This window comes from Castor canadensis, chromosome 9 (assembly GCF_047511655.1).
Source record: "Castor canadensis chromosome 9, mCasCan1.hap1v2, whole genome shotgun sequence".
Classification (NCBI taxonomy): Eukaryota; Metazoa; Chordata; class Mammalia; order Rodentia; family Castoridae; genus Castor; species Castor canadensis.
In genome coordinates this window covers 26,975,473-26,999,815 of record NC_133394.1, presented here as the reverse complement: position 1 = coordinate 26,999,815, position 24,343 = coordinate 26,975,473, and the positions used below count along the sequence as shown (strand labels likewise).

At 35.3% G+C, this 24,343-nt stretch overlaps 1 protein-coding gene across 4 annotated transcripts in view; it reads right to left on the bottom strand.

The window, feature by feature from the left end:
- Nucleotides 1–24,343, bottom strand: part of Grid2 (glutamate ionotropic receptor delta type subunit 2) — a 1,442,266-nt gene that overhangs the window by 134,078 nt on the left and 1,283,845 nt on the right. The gene's annotated exons all lie outside the window — the stretch shown is intronic.

The following is a 24,343-nucleotide window of genomic DNA, read 5'->3' as shown; positions in this document are numbered from 1 at the left end:
TTATGAATATGGAAATTATGTTAATGAAGATATTTCTCAAATGTTTTAAAGTAGTTTCAGAGCTTTATCAGTATATATTTCATTGTAATGACTTTCTAATGATAAATCTAGGATTATGCTATTAGTCAGATGGTACATGAAGAATTGAAATGCACCAAAAAACATTAATATTTGTAAGAAGATCATGAGGACGAGGAGGTGAGTCAATGGGGGACTTTAGAGCAATTTAATCTGCCTAAGGGGTTTCAAGGGCAATTTTAACATTTCATTACAAGATTGAAGTAGAATTAGAAGAAAAATTCTTCTTTTTGGAGAATAGCATTGATATTGAACTCTATATCTTTTGAAGGTATAAAATCTTATTTCTGGAAACAAAATAAGCAATTATGGGCTAGGTCTTTTGATATTTAAAAAAAAATTCTAATTTTAAAAATTAGATAATATAACCTAATTTTGAATATATGTAATTCCTCTTCACTGTGACTTCTTTTTCTTTTTCTTTGTTTTGGAGTTTGAACTCGGGGGCCTCATGCTTACTAGGAAGGCACTCTACCACTTGAGCCACTCAGCCAGCCTCAATTTTTCTTTTGAAATGGGGTCTCACCATGTTGCCCAGAATGCTTTGAACTCAGAATCCTCTCACCTCAGTCTTCCAAGTAGATGGGACTGTATTCATGCACCACTGTACCTGGGTAACTTTTTCTTTTTTTTTAAGAAAATTATGGTTTCTAAATGTGTGTCTGTTATGTGAAAAATTTCCTGCCTTCCATAATTTCATGAGCATGACTTTAGAAGAATATGTTGAGGAGTATATGAAGTCATGTAAATTCATAAATTTATATAATTAATCAAAAGAGAAGAGCAATGCAGTTTAGCCTTTACTGTTTTGTTGATCTGTGACATTAATAACAATTCTTCATGTTGCTGTACTTTATTAGTTTATTTTTGGAAGCGATTTGGTATACTAATTATTATTTCTTATTTAATTTTCTTATCTTCTGTTTTATGTAAGTCTTGAAATTTGAGGAATTCTAATGAATGTCCAACCCCCATTAGCAAAGTCTATTTAGATCCTTAATTACTGGAAGGAAGGTATGTAATATTTCCTTATTTGGTGACATTGGGGGAGTGGGATTTTTCAGTCAGTTCCTTATTATCTTATCTTCAAGAAAATTTTATGACATTTTCTTCATAGGCATTTGAATTCTGTATGACTATTTTGTAATCCTACATTTTGCTGGCCTTTTAAAGCATGCACTTATATGCATTTATTCTATTTTTATTCCCTTGTATCTATTGTTTTATCAGGCAGTTTCAATATTCTGGTACTACATAGACTTTTTCCCCTTACTCAGGCACTGTAGTCTGTAATAATAGCAATCAAGGCAGTTCATTCTGACAAATGTGTGTCAGAAAGAGCCTGCTGTGACTTTGAAATATTGAAAGTGACTGATAACATAATGTGTGAAGCAGAATAAATCCATACAAATGGAAGGTTTAGCTGAGCAGTCAAAGTATGAACTAAATACAGTGTCAGAACTCAGCCCCGAAACTCTCAGTGCCAGTGGTTACAATGGCAAATTACTAAATGCACATTGAAAAATGTTTTATGAATAAAGCAGAGGCCAGGGCTTTCTCACTTGCTTCTCTTTGTGCTTGGGCTACGGTAGGAGAGACAATGATGTGATGCTCCCTTAAAAACTTTCTGGCATTGGAGTCTCACATTGTTTAAGAAGAAAATAAAAGTAGTGAAGTGCAATTGGGAAGTTAGCTATAGCCAGGGTTGTAATATAAGTCCACTTACCATCAGCACCCCTTAGCTGCAATTTCACATTATCCACGGTAAGATGTGTTCTGGAAATACTAAGTGGAAAATTCTAGAAACAAGCAATTCCTATGTTTGAAGTCACATGCCAAGCAGTGTGATGAAATCCTGTACTGTCCTGTGCCGTCTTGCCCAGGATGTAATCATCCCCTTGTCCACCATAGTCCCACTGCATATACCACTCGCCCATTGGTCACTTAATAACTTTTGTAGGCTATTAAGATTAACTTTGCAGTATCAAAGTGCTTGTGTCCAAGTAACCCTTTTAAAAGTCTTATTTATTACAGGCTCCAACGCTTAAGGCTAGTGATGCAAAGAGCTATGAAGGCATAAACGTGGAAGTACAGATTAACTCTGGTACAATGTGGCAACACAGAACATACAGGAAAATAACACAGTATAGATAATATCCAGCACCATTAATGGTTGTACTTATCCACTGGGCGTCTTGGAACATATCTTCTATGGATAAGGGGAGACTGTTGCATTAATAAACACCCAGTTGCGGCGGGGGAAGAAAGACTTCTGGCAATTTTCTGGAGCCTTCCCTTATTTTTGAAAAGTGCACGGACATTTAAAATGGAATGTTTGAAGAAAGGGAAAATAAAAATAAATCCTTCTAATATTTGAACATTTCATAGGTAGCAAATAAAGTTTTCACGTGTGTGAGACTCACTGACTTTATATATTTCTTACTAGCTTCTGCTTGTCCAAAGGTAGAGCTACTAATAAAATTATACCAATTATGTATAGATTTCAGCAGAAGGTGCAATCTTCTAAGAAAGGATCCATATCCTTTATGCACTAAAATAAATTGTTTAGAGAGAGATTAGTCAAGTAGTCAAACTTAAGAAAAAGCCCTATCGTTTCCATTTCCCTCTTCCTCTTGTTTTTCCTCCTTCAATTCTTTCTCTCAGCTAACTATATTTAGAAGCCAGTTTATTCTTACTTGGGGATGTCAAAGCTGGAGATGTAAGTTAAGAGGGGTTGTGAGCATTCTACTGGCAATTTCCACACATACAGAATAGAACACTTCTGGGCAGTGTTATAAATATAAGTATTATAGAATATGCCTCAATCCATGTTCTTTTTCGAAGTGTGAATGAATTTAGTGTTCTCAGCTTTTAGAGTTCAAGAGTACAAGTCTGAGCTACACTGGAGTTGGCAGGTGCCTTAGGAAATGTTGCCAAATGTATTAACCGATAAAAATGGAATTTGCTTTCTCTGCCATTATAAATGTGGCTATGTCAAGAAGACTAAACATTGGGGTGGAAATGTGACAGTATGGGGAGGGTCTGAGATTGTGCTAATGACTATTTTCATCCTTTGTCTTGTGGCCAGTATCATCTCTCTGTTATTGCAATAAATTTCAGATTGGGTCTCCCAGCAGCTAGGTCTTGGTTTGAGATAACCAGTAATCAATACTGCAGATAAAGTGAATTTTATCAAATTTATCCTTTTATAGCTAATGCCACTGAGAAACACTCTAATGGATTCTGATCACCCCAGGATCAAGCCTGAACTGTGACTGGGCATTTTGAGCCCTAGTGAATGAGGCTGAGAGGCCCCTGTGTCCTTCTATGTGTCCCCAGTGGATCATTTGCTGGTACATGATCATTCATACCTGACTCTGTGTATAGTTCCTCTTGCTCCTGTTCCTTTTATTTAGAACTTACTTAATCACTATATTAGTTTGCTCGGGCTCCCATAACCCATACTACAGGCTAGATGGTTGTAACAAGAGGTATTTTCTCCCAGTTTTGTGGGCTGAACTCTGAGATCAAGTTGCTGGCAGGGTTAGGTTTTTCTGAGCCTCTCCTCTTGACTCTCTTAGCCCCGAATCTTCATGTGGTCTTCCCTCTGTCTGTCTGTGCCCTAATCTCTTGTCATGAGAACACCATTTGTATTGGATAGAGCATACCTCAGTGACTTTATTTAACCTTAATTATCCCTTTAAAGATCATGTCTCAAAATACAGTCACATTCTGAGGTACTGGGGTTAGGACTTCCACAGTTTAGCTAGTAACATCACCAACTTCAATTGTTCTTTAAACTGTCCTTCCAGTGCCAATTCTGCTAGGAAGACTCCCTGAACCTTTTCACTTGAGTTGTGTAAAACGCAGGTTTCCCAGTGGTTCTGAATAGAAAGTAGCTGATACATTTGTTTACTTTTCTTCCTAGAAAGTAAACAGCTTATAGGCTGGATGATACATAGTTCACACCTGTAAATCCACTGCCTGTTACAGTGTTTGGAATTTAGCAGCTAGTTTGTGTTCCTTTTTCCTCTTTTCAAGTGAATGTAAACTAATTTGAAACATAGTAAATCTAATATATGGTAGTGTCCACTGGTTTCAGTACACATCTTCCTTTTAGACTGACTTTTAAATTTTAGTTGTGTTTTTAAAGTTCATTTTCATATTAGCCCTGTAACAGGAAGCATCAAAATATTCATACAAATGGGAAGACTGAGATGATGCAAGGCACCACATTAAATGCTCTGTTGAAGAGCAGCTGCATGGGTTTCCAAAGCATAAAAATATGGAAATAAGGCAAGCTTAAGAACTCAAAGATGCTCTTTACCAGGTGTTTCATTGTGCAGCTTATTTGTGGTATACAGTACAAGCTGCACTAAGTGATAGCATCTTTTGGAACTCTCCCTGTGCATTTTAGTAGGTCTGAATTTTAAATTCTGTGTTATCTAAAGAATGACTCCTTTGTGATGCCTAGGAAACTGGCTGTGTACATAAGGTCATCTGGGTGAAAGAGAAAAGGAATATTCTAACCTGTGGGGACACATCTATTGGTTGTCTACTGTCAGGGTTAAGATGGATTTTCAATGTTGGTGAAAGATGTGAGAAACTCTGAGGGTGGTAAGCAATGGCTCATTATTTCAATCTTTCCTGAAGGGATTTCTCACCATCTTTTGTGAGATTATGCAGAATCTGTATCCTAGAGGTAGCCAGTTTTCAGAGAAGTGATTTAACAGATGGTGGTCACAATGGCTATTTCGGACCTCAAAATGGTCACCTTCACATCTGAATAAAACTGAGTCTGATAATTTCGTTTTCAGTAAGCTGGCTCCACCAGCTTTTGTTTCATAATGGATTTTTTTTTTTTTTTGCAGCATGTATATAAAAGGTTTCAAGGGAAAACTCCACTTAAAGCTTTCAGTTTGTTACTCTTTTTATTTTAATCAATGATAACAGAGAAAAGCTTTGCTTGAAGTTTTTTTTTTAAAGCTTCTCTTTGAACAGGCTACTTTTCTCATTTATTTTTTACAATTTTCTACATGCACTGAAGGTCAAAAAACTTCTTAGATTTTAAAGTAGGACATAGAATTCTGCATAAACTATCCCAAAGGACTTTTTTTTTAATGTAAGGAATCTGAAAGGCAGACTCAGCAGCATTGCTTAGAAACCCCTGCATGTCACCCACTATTCCAAGAACTGAATCGCTTTGAAAAAGCAAAGAGACAGAGGCTCTTATACAGTGATTTGTTTACATGGGTATCGTCTTTCTTTTCTTGTCCCTTCTCCCTGCCTCCATCCCTCCAAAATAATTTTGAGAAAGGGATATGCAGTCATATTTCAGGAAAAAAATGAGGAGATTATGGAGGTTGCTCAATTTTTGTATTTGTAAATGAGGATATTTAAAAAATACTATGCTCATATCCTAAATGAAAGGACATTTCATTCTCCAAATATAAAAAGATACAATCTCAGAACCAATGACAGTTCTTTAAATTGAATTCATTGACTAAACATCTGACTACATTGTCCTCATTTTCTTCACTTCACAATGAATTGGTGAACATTGCCTCAGGGGACACCTGCCTGTGGAACGGCTTTGGAAGCTGACAATAAAAGTGACTGGATTTGAGGCAGGAAGTTTCACAGGAGTTAAGTTGAGGGAGTGTGCGTGCAGGAAGCAGGGCCCTGAGGCAGAAGTAGGTCCCAAGAGTAGCCCAGTGCCTTGGAATGCAGTTAGCAGGGGGAGGAGGTGAGAGGCTGGACAAGAAACACCTTGTAAGATCTTCTATATCGCTTCAGTTTTTCTTTTTATCTTCATGGTGCCTGATTCAAAGCTTATGTAGCTATTTAGATTCTGAACATCTGAATGTTCTGAAGATAAAGTAGGTTTTGTGGATAACTGTGGGTAGAAAGAAGTATTCAAGACTGACAAGAAAGAAATCTGGAATTTTCTGTAATCTGAATTTTTGCCAGGGTGCAACCATACTGCACAGACTTTTCTTCTCGGGACTTTGTTTCCTCACAGTGACCTGGATAAAGATGGCTTTAAAACAGATGATAAATTATCACTCTTTTAGTTTCAAGAGTCTATGGTTCTGTGATTTTATGTTGACAAGGGACCAATTGACTTCATAGTGCTGTGCAGATAGGAAACACTAGAACTATAGCCTTGGGGATAAAGTAGGACTTATTTTCCTTCTTTAAGAAAGAAAACATGTTTCCATTGTAACTTTTTCTTCACCCTGCATGGAAACCAGATAAGATTCAGAGATAAGACTATAAGAGACAACGTTTTTACTTTCAAGAAATTAAGCTAATGAAAAATAGATATGAATATTTACTGTAAGAAAGAAAATGGCCAAGAAAGAGACAGGCTTAGGTGAAAATCTAGCACCAGCTAATATCATTTGTGTAGGAAAAGAACTATTTGAGATACTAGACTAAGTAGTAGAGGAACGAGCTGATTAATAAGGATTCTATAGGGGCAAAAAAACCCCAACAACTATAGAATAATTTGAAAATTAATGCAATACAGTCAAAATAGCCCTTATGAAAAGTGGGTTATATTGTTGACCTCATGTTTGATGAGGTGGAAGAAATTAAATGCATGGAACTGGAACAAACATGCAAAAATAAATTATAAGTTTAACCTGCCTCATAATTTAGGTTTATTGATTTCATATGAAGCAATTTTTTTTCTCTGTTCTCTAAGCTAAAGCTTTTGTTTTTGCTTTTGAGGCAAGGTCTCACTATGTGGCCCAGGATGGCCTTGAACTCATGATATTCCTGCCTTACCTCCCCAGTGCTGGGATTACAGGTGTGCACCATGATGCCTAGAAAATGATAGTTTCTTAATCTATTAAATAGGTACAATAAATCAGTCTTGGTGACATTTTGCAAGAATTAGATGAGATAAAATATATTCAGAATAATCTGTACTTGATTGAATATGGAGCTAAAGATATTGAAAAAATGGGGAAGCAAGAAAAAGAGGTGCAAGAGGGATAATGAGAATAGTAAAAGTAAGGAAGTCAAAGACTATGTGTTCGAGCAGGGTTCTCAATGTGTGAATTCTATGTCAGCAGCATCAGTGTCACTTGGACTTGCTAGAAATGAAAATTATGCCCACCTCAGAATCAGAAATACTGGGGACTGGAGGCCTTGAAATCTGTGTTCCAACAGGCCCCCCAGGTGATCCTGATGGTTGCTCAAAGGTTGAGAAGCTATGTCTTAGAGTAAGGAAACATGTTTAACTGAGAGTCGAGTATAGCTGTTTACTTCCTTATTTTAAAAATAGTTAACAAACACCTACACCGTCCAGGGATTATTCTAGGTCTTGAAAATGTAATTCCATAGTTTTCTGTCATTACTTATTTTTAAGGCACTTTTCTATCTGCTACAACCTCTTTCTCTTTTTTCTCTAATATCTGTTTTGGGGGTTGGGTCTCTTTTTTCTGCATATAATTTCTTTGAATTTTTCCATTCGTTACTTTATATTGCTGCAACCTAAGTCTATGTCTTTTTTCCTCATCATAACCCAGCCTTCTATATCATAGTTTCAGCAGTTTTCAGATAGACTTGTTGATGTTACTACAAATTCCACATGAGAAAAACTAGTATCTTATTTACAATTTTTTAATTGATGATATGGAATCTTCTCTCAGCCTCTACAGTCAGATTTCTTTGGGTTCAAACCCCAGCTCAACCATTTATTAACTATAATTTAACTATCATTTGAGCAGTTATCTGTCAGTTTCCTTGACTATAAAATGGGATGATAATAGAACCTATCTCGGGGTGTCATGAGGACAAATGGAGTTGATGTAAAAACTTTAGGAGAGGCTAGTACATAAGTGTCTCATAAATTATAGATTTTTTAATTATGGGTGTTGATTCTTTCTCCTTATATTTTCTAATCTCTGTCAATTCTTCCTTCAGATTTCTTGTAGGACACATTATAATTGAAGCCTTTAGTGTATATTCTCCTGGAGAATCTGCTCAGTCCAGGGCTAAATTGATGACCTAAATGAACGAATTAAGCTGAATGGTCAGTTATGAAGACACTTGAGAAGACAGAAATCTTGCTCTTTTTCTGAATGAGAACAGTAAAGCACTTTTTCTCAGTTGCTATTAGCATCCTTCTGTTACAGGGCAGCTGGCCCAAGGACAATCCTGTCTCGATCAACAATGATGAATGAGTAGAGAGGTAGAAGAAACCTTGGTCCTCGAGAATACTGTTCTGTTGACCCTCTGAATTGACCAGCCATGAGGCCCATTCTACTTTAAGATTTTGCTATGTCAGATAAATCTCTTCCCTTCAGAGAATTTGATCTGGACTTTTCTTTTTTTTTAATTATGGGTCAAAAGCCCATAATTAAACCATATTCCATTCTCATTACTAGAATTCATAACCTCTATAAAAGACATCTATTTCTGCTGTATTCTTCTCCCACCCACTTCAGTATAAACTCTAAAACAAGTAACTTTGCCAATATCGCTCACTGTTTTATCTTTAGAAAAGCAAAACAGTTTTTGCTTGGTAGTATTTATTGATTTAATGGATAAACATGAGTCCAATCTCAAGTAAGTTTCTTGCCAGAATAATCACAGTGAGGATAGTATTATCTATTTTCCCCTCAAACACAATTTAAAAAATTTATTGAATGTCTAGTTGGTATATATTACCTATTTATCATGAAAGGTTAAAAAAGGAGGTATGAATTTTGTAAAAAAGTAGTTTGTAAAAAACCAAGAGTTTAGAAAATGTTTGAAATATCAAGCCTGATATAAGAAATGATTAATTATCTAAAAGTAAATCTGTGGTACAGGGAAACCTATGGAAATACAGTGAAGGGTTTGGATAGAGCTGAATTCACTAGGAAAGTTATATGCTGATGGGGGTCATGATTTGGGGTCCATAAAATGCTAAAGTGTGAGCAGGTTTGGAGAGAAAGTGATGACCATGTTCCAAGCAGACAGGAGGCATGATATACTAAGAGATTCAATTAGAATGGTGACTATGGAAGGAGACTGAGAGGGGCACAATGGGTATTAGAAAGCAAGTTTTTGCCACTTTTTCTCTATGCCATTTCCATGGTCTTCATTTTGTTATCTTAATGAAAAGTTTGCTCAAGTCGTTATCCATTGCTCCAGCTTCTCCCTCAAATCCCATCGTACATTGTCACTTGTCTGTCACATTCATATATGGATGCATCATCCTTCAGTGCCTCAGTCTCAACATGTGTAGACCAGAATTAGCACCTTAACTCTTACACTAGTTTCTTCTTCTACTTTTTTTTTTCTATGAATGATTTTCTTATCTCCTAGGCAGCAAGGCTTAAGGATTTCAAAATCATTTTGTTTCCCCATTCCCTTGATTCCCATGTCCAGCCAATGACTAACATTACCTTTCAATATCTCTCTTTTTCCTTCCATATTCATTACCTTCACCCTGGTTCAGGCCTTTTCCTTTTCCCAGGTCATTCATTCATTCATTCACTGAACTAATATTTTCAAATATCTGCTACTTGGTAGACTTTCTTCCAGGTGCTGGGAATACATCTTTGAATAAAGCATCTAAACATTTTGGAGTTTATATCAGAGATATGAGGGTGGCCTCCTAACTGGTACCCTCCGTTCTAGTCAATTCCTCTTTTACTTCACTGAATACATCTTTCCTAGACTGAGCAACAAAGTATACTTCTGAGCTGGTGGAGTTGAGCTCACTAATGCTGGCTTTGCAAGCATGAGGCCCTAAGTTCAAACTTCATTCCTGCAAAAAAAAAAAAAAAAAAAGAACAAACAAAAAAAATGACACTTGTATTATAAATCTGTAGTAATCAAAACAGCATGGTCTTTGCATAAAAATGACACATAGAGCAATGGAACAGAACACACAGTCTAAACACAAACCTACACATCTATAGCTGATTTTTAACAAAGGTTAAAAACTATCAGCCTTTTCAATAAATGGAGATGTGAAAATTGGAATAGTCACATGCAGAAGAATGAAACTAAGCCCCTCCCTCAGTACTTAGAAAAATCAACTCAAAATGGATTACAGACTTTAACGTAAGAACCAAAACTACAAAACTGCCAGAAGAAATAGAAACTATAGAGAAAACTGGAATGAGCAATGATTTTTTTTGGATAAAACCCCCAAAACACAGGAAATAAATCCCAAACCAATACTACGTCAAACAAACAAAATACCCATTTTCTCAACAAGGAAACAATTCACAGAGAAGAGACAACCTACAGAAGGGGAGAAAGTACTTATGAAAGATATGTCTAAGAAGTGGTTAATATCCAGACTATATAAAGAACAAAAAAAACTCAATGGCAAAGAAATAAATAAGCCAATTGAAAATGGGCAACAGACCTAAATAGACATTTCTCAAAATGAAACCAAAGGCCAAAGGCATATGAAAAAATATTTAGCATCACTAATCATCAGGGAAATGCAATCAAAACTACAGTGAGATATCACCTCACCCCAGGAAGAATGGCTGATATCAACAAAGCCAATATAAAAAGTGCTGTGAGGATGCAGAGAAAATGGAACCCTTGAACAATGTTGATGGGAATATAAATTAGTGGAGATGCTAGGGAAAACAGTATAGAGGTTCCTCAAAAAACTGAAAACAGACCTCACATATGATCCAGCAATTGGGGTAAATATATCCAAATGAAATGAAGTCAATATGTCAAAGACTCATCTGTTTTCTCACATCCACTGCAGTACTATTCATGATAGCCAAGAAATGGAAACCATCTAAGTGTCAGTCAACTAATGAATGGATAAAAAATGTGGCACATATTTGCAATGGAATAGTATTCAGCCTTAAAGGAATGAAATCCTGCCATCTGAAACAACATGGATAGAACTGGAGATGATTACATGAAGTGATATAAACCATGCATAAAATGACAAGAATTGCATCATTTCATTCATACATGCAATCTAAAAAAGTTGAGTTAGACGTTGAGAGTAGAATGTCCAATATCGTTTTTCACAGAAATAGAAAAATCAATCCTGAAACTCATATGGAAGTACAAAATACCCTAAATACTCAAAGCAATCTTGTGCAAAAACAGCAATTCTGTTTCACAATACCCCACCTCAAATTATACCACAAAGCCATAGTAATAAAGACCGTATGTAACCAGCACAAAAACAGACACAGAGTCCAGTGGGATAGAATAGAAAGCTGAGAAATAAGCTTACAGAGCTACTGCAGTCTGATTCTTGGTAATGCCAAAAACATAAGTTGGAGAAAAGACAGCCTTTTCAACAAACGGTGCTGGGAAAACTGGATATCCACATGTAGAAAAGACAAACTAGACTCTTGTCTCTCAAAATAGATCAAAGGTCTTAATACAGACCTGAAACTTTGAAACTACCTGGGGAAAAAAATAGGGAATTCACTTCAAGATATAAGCACAGGCAACCATTCCCTGAACAGAAAACTCTAACAGCCCAGGAAGTAAGAGCAAGGATTGATAAATGGGATTAAAGCAAATTAAAAAGCTTCTGCACATCAAAGGAAACAATTACCAGACTGATGAGACAGCCTACAGAATGTCAGAAAATCCTTGCAAAGTATTCATCTGACAAGGGATTAACATCCAGAATACATAAAGAGCTAAGAAAATCAAAACCAAAATAAAATAAATAATAAATGGGCAAATGAATTAAACAATAGTTCCTCAAAAGAGGTAAAAACAGCCAATAAACACATAAAGAAATGCTCAACACTTATACCCATAACGGAAATGAAAATGAAAATAACATTGAGATTCCACCTCACCTCTGTCAGAACAGCTACCATCCAGAAAACAAACAGTGACAAATGCTGGCAAGCATGTGGGGTAAGAATGTAAGTTAGTGTGGCTATTATAGAAATCAGTATGCATTTACCTCAAAACACTGAAAGTAGAACTACCATATAACCCAGCTATATCACCCCTGGAGATATACCCAAAGGAATGTTAGTTGTAGAGATACATGCTCATCCATATTTGCTGTGGCACAATTCACAACAGCCAAGTTATGGGATGAGCTTAGGTGCTGATTAACAGATGAAGAAAACATAGTGTATACACAATGGAGTATTATTCAGCCATAAAGAAGAATGAAATTGTGGCATTTGCAGGAAAATGGATGGAACTGAAGACCATGTTAAGTGAAGTATAACCAGACTCAGAAAGACAAGTACCACATGTTTTCTCTTGTATTTGTGATCTAGATCCATAAATAAAAACTGAAGTACCTGAACCCAAAGGGAGGACTATTTGTGTGTGTATGAAACTAGAGGGAGGGTGAGAGTGGGACAAGGGAGAGTGATGGGGGAAGGAGGTAAATAGTATTAAAGAACACTACATGCATTTGTGGAACTCTCCTAATGAAACCCAGTATTTTTGTGCAATAAATTAATAAAAAATGTAGTAAAAATGTTGATGTAATAGAAACTGACAGTAGAATGGTACTTATACCAGAGACTGGAGAGAGTAGGGGAGAAGGATGGATTGGGAGAGCTTGATCAATGGGAATTTTGATCAAAGTAGATTATACATGTGTATGGAAATGCGATGAAGAAATCCTTTACTATGTACAATTTAATATATACCAATTAAAATTTAAAAAAGAAATAGAAGCAAGAGGTTCTGTTATGCTTTCGCACAGTAGGGCCATTATAAATAACTGTAATGTGCTGTATATTTCAAAAAGCTAGAAGAAAGGATTTTGAGTATTTTCACCATTAAGAAATAAATGTTTGAGGGTATGATTAGTCTGAGTTAAATACTATTCAATTGGTACCAGTATAGACATATTTTCCCATTTACATATGTGTCTAATTTTTATTTTTATCAGTTAAAAATAAATTTAATTATAATAAAACAACATACTTCTAATTATGACTAGTCCTTACTAACTTCTTCAGTGAATCTCCACATCCCCAGTTGAGCCAGTTTGGCCTAAAATTCAGGACCTGTGAGTCCTGCTATGTTCTCTCTTTAATCTTAATAAAGGATTTGAGACCACTTTCCTGAATATATTGGTTGGAGGGTAATTTGTTTGTCAATATTCTGCTAAAACAATGCAGAAAAGAAGAGATTGACACATTAAAACTTGTGTTGAATAGCTCAAAGAGTATGAGGAACTGTGTAGGAGTCAGTGGTTTTTATAGAAAGTGTGTAGAGGTCTTGGTTGATTAATGAAAAAGAAACAGAACACTGCTGAAATCATTAGAATAAAATGATACTTAAGAAAACCATTAATTTGGAAAAAGGCTGAGAATCTTATCACAACAGAGAGCTCGCACATTTGTTTGTTTGTCTATATTTTTCAGTTTGCCAGCTCTTCCCAGCGTGCATCCATATGTACATCCTTAGGTTGGTGGAATGGCTCTAGTGGTAGAGTGCCTGGCTAGCAAGCTTAAGGTCCAAAGTTCAAACCCCAGTACTGCTGCCAAAAAAACCCCCCAAACCAAAAAAGTTTGCATATCCCCACCCTCATGGATCACTGCAAAAATATTCCAAAGCACGATTACTATGTGTATTTTCTGAGATCAGTCATATATAAAATAAAACTGTGTTGTATTTCTAGCATTTTCAGTAATTACTGACATTTCAAACTAAATATCTTCATAAAATGTCAGTGGCAGAATGGATCATTAAGAAAAAACAGTGAATGAACACTTTGAGATATATTTTTCTCTTGTGCTAAAGCACAAACTTCACTAAGACAGAAATCATTAGTGTTTCTGTTAAACTTATCTGACCTGTTTGGAGTCAGATGTTCCATACGGGAAATTTTATATTAACATAAATATATTTAGATTTACATCTGATCCTTAATTCATGTCCAGAAATAATAGATTTTGCTTCATATTAGTAAACATTAAACATGTGAGTAGACAGCCTGGCCAATTATGTTTATTTGAACAATTCAAATAGCTATGTGATGAGATAGATAAGAGGCAATTATGGATGCTAACAATTAAAAAGTCAGATGAATTAAAATTCTTTCCATGAAAGAAAAATTAAGGTTCAGGTTAAGTCGAGTCTTAAGCTACTTGTAGCAAAAGAAGATGAGATAGAGGGAAAACATTGCAGCATTCTCTCACAACTTTTAATTTTCATTACATTTATTGTTTACTTCTGATTAGCTGATACAGACAGATTTATTCAGACAGATCTGCCCCCTCCTTGTGATGAGGACTCCTTGGTTTGGCTATTTAAGTTTCTGAAATTCATCTACATTTCAATTAAACTAAAATGATCACTGGCATATTAATGTGAAAGAAGGCAGCAACCTGAGCAGGCACTACCCCAATTTGGATGCTAGTTATCCATTTCCCCCACTGGTGCAGGATTTGGACTGTGGCAAGATGAACAACAAAAATACAGTATTTGATAGCATAGGTTGAAAGCCTAGCTCTGACACTTGAAATCTTTGTGACCTTGGAAAATTACAAACCTTTTCTGTGACTGTTTCTTCAGCTGTAAAATGAAGTTAATAATAGAATTTACAAGTTTATTATGAGAATTATGTTACTTAATATAGATAGGTATTATACCTTTATAGTGGTAGCTGGCACTTAGTGTGTCTTTTTTTGTTATGACGAGCATACTCTATTAAAACTTTTTTTTGCATTTACATACATGTGTATACATTGTTTGTGGCATATTCATCCTCCTCCCCCTTCCCACTGGTGCCAACTGCCATCACCCCAGCAGAACAGAACCTGTCCCACTCTCCTGTTCTCCAATTATGTAGAAGAAAAAAAAAGATAAAACAAGAAACATGATGTTTTGCTAATTTGAGCTAAAGATAGCTACACAGGAAGTTTCCTTGTGCTGTTTCCATGCATATAGGTATTACAACCACAATTTGTCCATCTCTTCCAGTCCTCTTCACTCCTCCCTGGTCCTTTTCCCATGGTTGCTTGGCCAGTTTAAGATTTCTATATTCATTCCTGTACAGTGAGCACATCAACCACATTCAAGTTTTTGGTTTCCTTCCTTTTCGCTACCTATGCCTCCTTTGCACACCCTCCCCTTAGTGTGACCCATGTCCCACAAAATTGCTGCATGCGTTTTAGGTCTACAGTCTGCATATGAGATAAGATGATGTTCTCAAGTTCCATTTACTTACCTGCAAATGGCAAAATTTCATTCTTTGTGGCTAAGGAAAATTCCATTGTATATAAATACCACATTTTCTCAATGCATTTGTGAGTAGTGGGACATATTGGCTGTTTCCATAGCTTAGCTGATGTGAATACTGCTGCAGTAAACACGGCTATGCAGGTGCTTTTGTTGTCACCTGACTCACATTCCTTTGGGTATATCACCAGGAGTGGGATTGCTGCATCATATGGCAGATCTATGTTTAGCTTTTAAGAAGCCTCCATATTGTTTTCCATAGTGGTTGTACTAGCATACATTCCCACCAGTAGTGTATGAGGGTTTATTTTCCCCCCACATCCTCGGCAACATTTGTTGGTGATGGTGTTCTTGATGATAGCAGTTCTAACAGGAATGAGGTGGAATCTTAGTGTGCTTTTGGTTTGCATTTCTTTTATGGTTAGGGATAGTGAACATTTTTCAATGTTTTTTTTAGCCGTTTGGATTTCCTCCTAATGTGTCTTCAATGAATGTTAACTATTATTTTAGACTGTAGCAGAATAGCTGCGTAAATTAAGAATAAGGCATTCTGTAACACTGTTTTCATCTTGTGATACTTTTTTCTTGTCTATAAAGTAAAGGCATTTTTAAACAGATGTTTTAGTAATGTTTATGACTTTGTTGAACATATTTTCTAGTCAATATTTTTTTCTCCCTTATGTAATAGATTGCTGTAACTGTTCTTCTGAAAACATTTATTTTGCTAGTTAGTTTTAAGAATAAAAATCTGATTTCTTTTAAAAAGGAAAAGGACTGGTAGAATGGGACTGTGAACTGGGAGCCTGGACTAGCTGTCTCCAGGGAGGATTTTGACCCAGGATTAGATTCTGGGCAGTTCACTTGACTTTCCTTTTGGGTTTCAAGCTTTTTGTAGGACTGAGATTTGAAGTCAGGGCACCACACTTTGCAAAACAGGCAATCTACTGCTTGAGCCACATCTCCAGTCCTTGGGTTTCAAGTTTTAAATTAGGAAATTCATCTAAATGCATGCCAAAGTCTCTTTCAGTTGTTATACTCTATGGTTGTTTTCTTTATCAACATAATTATCATGGAAGCCCATAGCCTTGATGACCAGACTTGCTTTTGCATAGTAGTCAGATTGAGCACTGTGGACTCATCATCAGGTTGAAATACTGACTGTACCTCTCACTCATCTGTCCCTGTGCCCCAATACCTCAGAACTTTTCTCAGAAAAGACTAACAAAGGTACTTGTACATAAAGGATGTCCTTATAGCTGGGATAAAGAGTTCTTCTAATGCTGTGTAATGTAAGCACTAGGACAGCAGAGTTTTGAAAACATTTTACAATCTGCTCCATGGGATTGCAGTGTCTGACGGCTAGATCTGGGCTCAGCAGCAAGAATGGTGAGTGCTTCCCGAGAGTGACGGCTTGCAATTTTCTTCACATCTGGCTTCTCTTTGCAAGAGTAATAAAACTAGTTTCAAAACACAGTGTCCATGTGATGAATATTTTTGAAATATCCACATACTGGACAAATCACCAACTATACTTACTCTCTCATCATGCATACTAAATTCTACAACATGTAAATTATTTACGTTCTCTGCTAGAAGTAGCAGTCAGGATGAATGGTAAAATTTATAGGCTATCAGTCCTAAAAATAGCTCCACAAGGACTCAGGAAACAGAAAAATGACTGACAAATAAGCTTACTCATTTTTTTTTCTTGTATTGAAGTTCTCTAAATTCCAAATTTTGAGTTTAAAACAAATATTTTCAGGGGGTTGTTCTAAAAGAGCATATTTCTTTCAACAAATTCCAGAAAGCTAATCCTTATTTAATAGATGTATAGTATATGAGAAAAGAAAATACTTTTCTTTCACACATTATTGGATAAATTATTTAAAAATAAAATAGTTGTATAAATCTATAATATATATTATTTTATTCTATAATTATCTCACTTTGAAAGTGAATTTTTTTCTTCTCTTTTATTCATATGTGCATACAATGTTTAGGTCATTTCTCCCCCCTTCCCCCCAGCTCCTTCCTGTCTCCTCCCCACCCCCTCGCTACCAGGCAGAGACTATTTTGCCCTTATTTCTAATTTTGTTGTAGAGAGAGTATAAGCAATAATGGGAAGGAACAAGGGTTTTTGCTAGTTGAGATAAGGCTAGCTATACAGGGAGTTGAAAGTGAACTTTGCGGTTTCTTGCTTTTGTTTTGATACTTTGCAAACATTTTCCTTTTTTCCCTTTATATATAAACATGCCATCCTTACCTATCTTGTTTTCTTTACCTGGAACAGAAATATGGATTAATGAAATCAGCTGGATTAAAAATTATATGTACATGCATATAATATATAATTTTTGAAAATACTGTTTTATGTGTAGTAAAAGAGAAGAACAGTATTACTGGGATATGTGATTGTGATTTGAGCAGTGATAGAACAAGAAATCTGTAGGCTTGAAGGTTCTTTCAAATAAGTGTCTACTTGAGAATTATGATTTTGAAAATACTCAGTGCTTTTTTTAGAAGTCACTTTATTAGTTAGCTTTACCTAGAGATGAAATAGAGCTTCTGCAAATCATGGAGGAGAAATAATTGCTAGAAGGAAGAGAAATGAGGGTGTTGCTTGTGGCCCCTTGAATCCTTTCAGGTTCCTGAACTATATGCATTTCTCTGACTTTCACTGAGTCCTGCCTCTCTCCTCTCTTCTAATTTTTTCTTCTCACACCTTATGAGAATGTTCTTGCTGCTTCCCATCTAGAAACTGCAATGCCCTTATAAGTGGCCTTCTTCAATTCAACTCTCTCTGTTTGACCTAGTACATCAGACTCCAAGAATGTTCCTTAGTGTAGATATTCCTCTCCTTGGAGCCCACAGTGCTGGGGTAAGCTGCTGACTACAGATGGGAGCTCCAGCCTGGGTTTTACTTTCATTTGTCATCAGCTGTGTAACTCTGGCAAGACACTTAACTATGAATCTTAGTCTCAGTTTTCTCAACTCAATGAAATGTAATGCACAGAGTTGTGGCAAGTATGATATGAAATAAATCAAACATTTAGCATAGTAGGTGGTTAATAGCTAGTACCTATTGAAACCTTACATTTTACATTCAGCTTTAGCTTCTCTACCTGCATCCCTCTACCAATTTTATCACCAGTCAAGTTCTTTTTCCTTTGAACACACAATGACTGTTTTCATTTCTATGATTCTGTCGTGTTTTTCTGAGTATTTTAGCTGCTCTGTCTCCATCTCTAAATTCAATTTACCCTGGAACTCTCCTAGCTCAAGTCTAATAAAACCTTTTCAATTATAGCTTTCACTGATTTCCTTTTTCTTAAGAATTTTTCAGCATGTATTTATATTCTAGATACTTTATTGTACAATTCCAGAGCTCTTAATGCTTAAACATGTGTGTCTTGATAATGTCTACTTCTGCTCTCAGAGCTAGGGGCTAGTTTACTTTGTATCTCTGAAGGAAAACATATTAATTATTTAATTTCTTTTACAACTACTTATGTTATAGATCTTTCTAGCCAACTGAGTGTGAGCGTAAGCCGGTTGTATGTTCTGGGAGCCTCTAAGTAGACACTTCATGAGGTTGCTTTTTTTCCCCTTCTTGAAAAGGGAAAAAAAACATTTAAAAAGTATCTCATTCTCATTGGGAAGTAAAACAATTAGGGTTCTACACTTTTCAGTGAAGGGAATGTTTTCTACCTTCTTTGTAAGAATGAAAGTGTAAATCTCATAGTACAGTTCTGGGAAGAAACTGTTTGTTCTCTCTTTCTTCTTATTTGTATTGATTACATGGAAAATTGGAAAAACCAAGAAAAAAGCACAGATGCTTATTTGGGTGTAAGTAAATGAGATGATATTTCTCAATAAGTTAGGGGAACTTTTTTATTCATGCATAAAATATTTATTACTTTGTGCTAGACATAAAGGTTGGCATCAGGGATGTACCAAAAAATGCCTGAGTTCAGGGAACTTACTAATATGAGGCAGAAACCAAGAAGTAAAGCCTAAGGAATAGTGAGACAGAAAGACATAAAAGGATGGAATGCTCTTTTCCTGACTCCAGGTAAAAATGCCAAGTTCTAGATGTTCTAACAGTTTACAGTGCAAAGGAGGAAAAATACTGCATTCAAGGAGTTTAAAATTAATATTTGACCACTGTAAGAACTTTTGTAAATGTTACAATGTACCCCACCAAGCACAACAATTAAAACACAAACCAGTTATCTTTTATAATGAATCCCACTAAGCACTGAATAAAGGGGAAGAAGGAGGAGGGGAATGGAAGCATCATGAAGTGTTCATGGAACACTGTTCACATGTATGGAATTATCACAGCGAAATCCTTTCATATTATTAATGTATGATAATTCAAAAATGAAATAAATTTTTTAAATTGCAAGAAAGATAAAAAAGAGGGGATTGAGGGAATGGAGATAAGAAAGAGGGGGTGAGAATAATCAAAATATATTATATATGTATATGGAAATACCACAATAAAACCTCCCACATTGTATAAGTAATATGCACAGTAAAAGTGTGGGTAAAAAGAAAAAAAATTAATAAATGAATTTAAAGTTAATCTTAAAGCGCTCACTTGAAATACAACTTGTTAAAAGTGTGTGTCATTTCTATGACAGAAAGTCCGGCAGAGTAGTTAAGAGACTCAATGTTTGGAGCCCAACTACGTGGGCCTCAGAGTCAGCTCTATTACTCAATAGTGTATGAACTTGGAGGAGTTACTTTCCCGCCTATGTCCCAGTTTCTATATCTGCAAAAAATGAGGATAGTAATAATCACTACTTCAGTGGTTGCTAGAATTGAGTCTGGCAAGTTAATACTATAAAAGTAAGTAGTGTGTATATACATCAGTTTGATATCATTCTTATGTTCACGGAATGATTTTATGAGAAAAAATAAGCGTATAATGATGACAAAACCGAACATGACATCAGAAATCTTGTAATTTTGTACTTTTATTGCTTCTTTGTGATTATGCCAAAGTAATTTGTCCCTTTGGACTACTTTTATTCCTGGCAAAAAAGGAAGAACTACTACTCATTCCATTTCTAAAAATCCTGAAATTCTGTGATTAGATAGAAAAATTGCATATGCATCTGTGCTGCTATCATGAATCCAAGCAAAATCCTTCCCCATGCAACTTGAAACATGTCTTCGTTTTTGTACAGCTTGGCAATTTCATACTAAGAATAGAACCAATAGGTAAATAGTGACTCCTTTATTAATATACTACACAATTAGCTTTATGAATTAATTATTCTTTGGTACCTTCCAGGCTTTGAGAACAGAGGTGAGCTCAAATTAAATGATTAATGAATGCTTTTGGTTATCTTCTGACTGTTTTGAATAGTTCTGAGATCAACACTGGAGTTAATTTTATTAATAGCACAACACGATCAATCTGAAAATTTCAGTTCCCTTAAATACCTTTACTGAAACATTTCACCAAGTAATGTTTTTCCTAGAAACTATTACAAAAACCACATAAAACATCTGATGAACAAATAGGATGAAGCAGAGAATTCACTTTAAACATTACCTTACCACACTAATACTCTGACTCATCTTAAAGACTGCTGCCAAATTACCTCACTTTTTGTGCAGCCCAAGAAAGCAAGAAAATTCCATTGTTATAGTCATAGTACTTACTGGTTCTTAACAGTTATTCCCGTGCATGTCCACTCACAAGCAATTGTACATGCTAGTGTGTCCCTATAGCCATGTCTTCTGAGCTGAATATGAAGTAGGCTCATCCACTCAGCACACACACTTGTAGCATAATAGTCATGCACTAATATATAGGTTTGTAATAACAACTGTGCAACATTGCCCATGATTGTTTTGAGTTATCCAATAAAATATATAAGCATATGTGATAACTGACAAATAGTAGATAACAAATGAGTTACTGTATCAACATGCTATTTTATATGTAATGTTTATTACATACAAAATCACTTGGATATAAGCACAAAGTCAGCTGAAAATAATTAATATTGATTTTCTAAATATCACCCAGAATATTCTCATTTATATCGATAACAATCACAATAGCATCAGTGACCTAATGTAATCAATTGTCTTGAATAAGTTCATATATCACACCTGTACCTAACAATTTCCAAAGTGTACTATGATGGTTACATTTGATGCTGTTTGTAATTTTTAAAATCATTTAATAAAAAAGTAGTTCTCTTTTCCCAAAAGACTATAGAAAAAAAAAAAGGAATGGTTGCAAACATTTTCTGATTTTAGGCAGAAATTTTGAGTAGTGAATTAATGTGGCACACGTTTATAAAGAGATGAGCCAGCATGTTGATGACTTCCAGAGCACATTCACTGCCTGGCTCTCTCTCCTTCCACATGTGCAGGGAACCAGAATGCAGGATGTCATTATTAGAGAATGCCATAGGAAAGGACAGTGCAAATTGCCAAAATTTATACTGCTTATCAAACAATAGGAAAATAATGTTCAATGTTTAATATTACTTTTCAGCAGTTCACTAGGGTACATTTCTTCAGAATGAACATCTCTGATAGATCCAGCACCACAGGGATAATAAGAAATGGAATGCTTGGTGTTATTTACTAAATATTTCTCTGATTACAATTATGTTTTTGCATTTTTAGCATAAAAGATTCAGAAATCAGGTCTGGAAACAAAGAACATCTTTAGTGGCAAGATAGCCAATTAACTGTAATGAATAATCAATAATCCTTTTCTTTTCTCAACTACGTGGGTTAGGTTACAGATTCACTGAATTTTGCTGTGGTCTTCTGCCATGAAATTTGACATCCCGTTTTCATTTGATCATGCTTTTCTAGTCTCATATCTAAATTCGAAACAACGCATAGCTTCCCCCAGAAATGTTACATGTCTGTTTGTTCCTCCTCATTTTCCTTTGCCCAATTTTAGACCAGACCTTCATTATCTCAAACCTCCAGGTTTGCTCTGGCCTTTGCCAATTCAATTGAATCCTTCATATCAAAACTTGATCAGCCTTTTCTTAAATGCTTCCTTCATCATTTCACCCCTAGGCTCCACAACAGATAGTTGGCTTTTGTATCTGCTCATAGCCAACAATAGGAAGTATAAACTTTAAATTTTCATTTCACATTAACTTAATGTCTGTTTTCCTCACATTTTGCTGTCTTCTGTGATTTGTATTATTTCCTAAGAATTTTCCCTTTTTCTCCCCACTAGACGTAACACGACTCTGGGTTAATCCTTCAAAATGAAGTTCAAAGCACCTTCTCTCGAGAGATTTCATTCATGTCTCCTTTACTTAACTTGATTCTGTATGTTGCTCAATTCTCTCCATATCTCAGCTACATAATTTAATACAATATAAATAAACAATATTGTTTTTTATATAGAGAGGTATGTATCAATCCACATTTACAGGAATGTATTTTTATTCTTTTATGTGAAATATAAAATCATATTTCATATTAGTTTTGAAACTTCAACTAGATTGCAAGTGCATTATAGGAAGTTTTCCTATAGGACAACTGATGTTCTAATTTGTTCATCTTAGAATCTACTCATCAATAAATGTGTTTTAGTTGATTAATCATTAACTATACCTTAATGTTTTGCTTTTCAGTTTATACATATTTTGCTTTTGTCTTATACTCAGAATTATTTAGAACCAGAAGGTACCACTGGTAGATTGTTTTATTGTTTATAATTATTTACTTCCTCCTTCCCTTTGTGTGGAATATACTTACCCATCCCATTGATTTTGGGATTGTCCATGAGACTTGCTTTGGTTAGATGGGATGTATGCCATATCTAAGCAATCGTCTGCAGTCCCTTTTGCAATTAATCTTTGCAGTGAGAATAGCTGAACCCAAGCTGGGCTGCTCTTCAGTCTGGCCCTGGGATTGGAAACCCCATAGAGTAGGTCTACAGTTGACCATAGGCTCATAGCAGAACACAGTCAATAACAGCCCTTGTGTTTTACGCATGAGTACTAGTGTATTTTAAATCTCATGCTTTGGAGGTTTTTATTTTTTTCTTTTGCTACACAGAAAAGCTGACTAATACACAACCTTAGAACTAATCTAACTCCCTTGTTTTTCAGATAAGGAGGTCTAGCTTTTTATGGTTAGAGGATGGAAGAGTCGTGGCAAAAATTGTGGTCTACTGATTTTTGGTTTTCTTATTCCTCTCTTTTTGTTTCTTAAGCATGAAATGCCTGGCTTTTTGTTGTCCTAAAATTTGAAGAGCTACAACTCAAATAGTTTCAAATTTGGGGCTTAGCACTATCTGTAACTGAGTGCTGTCCTGGCCTGGAATTGGCTTTTAGAAAATAGGTGCCACACTATCTTAAAAAAATAAGCAAACAAGGTGTTACACGGAATATATGTCTACCCGGAGTATGGTAATCTCTCTGAAGTACAGGTTTGTTTGGTGGTAGATTGAACAAAATACAGTGATTTTTGTGATTCCTTTTAGGTCTGAGTCTTTTATTGATATTGTTAATATAATATAATATATATATTATATCTATTTAAAGCCTTCTTTTTCAACCTTTTTCCTTACAGTAGAAAATTCTAGTTTAGAGCTGGGTATAATTTCTTAATAAGCTGTCTCCTTGATTTCCATGACAAAGTCTCATATATATGTTGATAGCAAATGGGGACTTTAAAATTCTTTCCATTTCCTTAATAAAATTCAGATGGAAATGTCCCTATCATTATGTGTACATTAAAACTTTAACGTGGTTCTAAAGTATATTTTATGTTTTAGTGTTCTGAGAAGTGAATTAGTTTTCCTGACCCTATGATGTTTAGTTCCTAAAAATTGAGAGATTAGACTGCTCAATTAATTTCTAATAGAATTTGGTAATACACCTATTCTCTTTGGCATATCACATTTTTGAGAGTAAAGCAAGTTATATCTAGCAATAATTTTCCCTATTTGTGAGAAAAGTAATACTTCAGTCCATGTTTTGCAAAATTCATGTTTTATAGACAATCGCTTATAGCTACCTTTTTTGGCTATTGTTTATTATGCTTCTCCTAACAAAGAAAATAAAATCTAATAAACCACATTTTTGGATTA